Source organism: Ixodes scapularis, unplaced genomic scaffold (assembly GCF_016920785.2).
Source record: "Ixodes scapularis isolate PalLabHiFi unplaced genomic scaffold, ASM1692078v2 PGA_scaffold7__128_contigs__length_106722199, whole genome shotgun sequence".
Taxonomy (NCBI): Eukaryota; Metazoa; Arthropoda; class Arachnida; order Ixodida; family Ixodidae; genus Ixodes; species Ixodes scapularis.
The window spans coordinates 62,642,218-62,644,772 of NW_024609882.1; the positions used below are offsets into that span (position 1 = coordinate 62,642,218).

At 47.0% G+C, this 2,555-nt stretch overlaps 1 pseudogene; it reads left to right on the forward strand.

The window, feature by feature from the left end:
• The first annotated feature begins 1,199 nt into the window (after positions 1-1,199).
• Positions 1,200-2,183, forward strand: LOC121833307 (annotated as a pseudogene).
• The last annotated feature ends 372 nt before the right edge of the window (positions 2,184-2,555 follow it).

Sequence of the window (2,555 nt, forward strand, 5' to 3'; positions counted from 1 at the left end):
TTCCTCGCGCCATTTAACAGACACCGGTCAAAAATCTCCTAGACTTCAAGAGCGATCCAGGCAACCACCGTCAGATCGCACTTCTAAAAAATTCATTCGCTCATTACAGGCGCACAAGAGTAGCAGTAATATTGGCGACTGATCGCCCCAGTCCTCCCCCAGCGATTACAACTCTGCAAGGTAACATCTGACCGCCCGATTTGTGCCGTACCATCGCTCACCGGAAACCCATCTCTCAAGTCTACCCCTGGAACCAACTTGGGTGCATCCCACGTCCTGCGAGGATCTATAACACAGGAGCCACATCGGTAAAAGCTTCACTTGTAGAGCGATCCAGGCAACCATTATTGGATCGCACGTCTACAGAGTCCATTCTGTCATTACAGGTACGTCACAGTTGCATATCAGAATGTATCCTTTTCGTGGTACTTGGATTGCTTTAGAACGGTCTTTGTGTATTTTGGTAACTTTGCTTCAATGGGTGACCAGCAGCCAACAACGACAAAAGAGCTGGCTAAACTTTCCTCCGGCCTATGCATTAAAATCAACACGAACACTTGTGAAGTTAGATATGTGAAAGTGTCAAATGAAGCAATGCAAGAACTTGTTGGCATGAAAGTGTCGAATGAAAAAAAGAAAGCGGAATTCGCTGGTATGAAGAAATCCATGCATTCATAAACGAAAATTGCGAAAAGCGATCATTAAAATGAGGAAGGAGTTAACTCAGGGAAGAGTGAGCAACAGGAAATTCGTAAAGTTCGTGATAACATTTAAGGTCAGCGTCAGGAAACCAGAAAGGAACTAATAGAGCTGAAACCGTACAGCAGGCGTAACAACTAGAAATAAAAGGAGTGCCTCAGTTGCCAGATGAATCACTTGAGAGTGGGAATGGAAGCTTTCCAGCTATGAGGTACTTGAACTTTTTTATCTTCGTATTGCAGTTCCTGAGCGAGCTCGGACGCGGGTCCCAACCTGATCGGCAGCATGACGACAACTTTGCTGCTTTCCAAGTGCCAGTCAGTGTTCCACCCGTCGACACGTGTACCCCTGCTGCGGTGTCATCCACCGACGTGAACGGCCCCTGCATCGAAGGACTCAACCGATCACCAACATCATCTACGGCATCGACACCACCTGTGCCGCCTATAAGAGCCGACTTCGACGCGCTGCTCGCCAGTGGGCATGGAAGCTTTCCAGCTATGAAGTACTTGAACTTTTTCATCTTCGTATTGCAGTTCCTGAGCGAGCTCGGACGCGGGTCCCAACGTGATCGGCAGCATGACGACAACTTTGCTGCTTTCCAAGTGCCAGTCAGTGTTCCACCCGTCGACACGTGTACCCCTGCTGCGGTGTCATCCACCGACGTGAACAGCCCCTGCATCGAAGGACTCAACCGATCACCAACATCATCTACGGCATCGACACCACCTGTGCCGCCTATAAGAGCCGACTTCGACGCGCTGCTCGCCAGTGGGCATGGAAGCTTTCCAGCTATGAAGTACTTGAACTTTTTTATCTTCGTATTGCAGGTTAGTAAACAGAGATCCTGTCATTGTTTCCGTTCTAATAATATTTGCCTTTTTAAGCTTCCATGCCCTGAAGCCTGCATTGAATCATTTAGAGTGTTGTTACTCCTTTTGTGCGGTGACGTAGAGAGAAATCCAGGCCCTATGTCAAAGGTTGAGGTTGAATTTGTGCAATATCTTAACAACAATGTCCTAAAACTCCAGAGTATATTAACCTCACTTCAACAAGAAGTACTCGAACTCAAGGCAAAGCTAAAACAAACCGATGAAACGCTCTTAGCGGTTTCCGAACAGAATACTCTGCTAACTAACGAACTGTGAGAAAGACTAAAACAAACCGATGAGTCTCTTCTAACGGTTACAGGACAGAATGCTCAGTTAAATAACGACGTAGCTTCAATAAAGTTGAAGGAGAGGGACGCTGCCACAAGTGAAGCGCCTCAGTTATCGGCCGCTCTACGTGATCTATCTAATCTAAAAACGCGCTGTGATGATGTGGAGGGCAGGTCCCGTAGATCAAATCTGTTATTCTTCAGTTTCCCTGATAAAGATAAGGAAACTTGGAATGAGTCCGAAGGTTTGGTCGTCGAACTGTGCTTGGAAAAACTCTGCATTCGTGTTGACCCAATCAGAATCGAAAGAGCGCATCGTTTGGGTTCCTTCAACGAACGAAAGTGTCGCCCAATTATTTTTAAGTTCTCTTCATTTAAAGAAACAGAAAGTATTATGTCATCGGCATACAAACTAAAAAACTCGCCTTTTGCTATCAGTGAGGATTTCCCGGTATGCGTCCGACTCGCGCGCCGCAAACTGCTTGAATTCGCCCGATCGAAGGGTTTGCCCTTTAGGCTTCGTCATGACAAGCTGTTGATGGATGACAAATGCTTTATATTTGACACGGTGCAGAGTTTGGTTCGAGAAAAAAAACAGGCGTCTACGCCGCTTCCCTTCCTCGCCGCGCCCCCATCAGGTTCTGTCGACCAGAGTCAAACGCAACTGTGATGTGCCCGTTGAGCATTCTGTACTGTT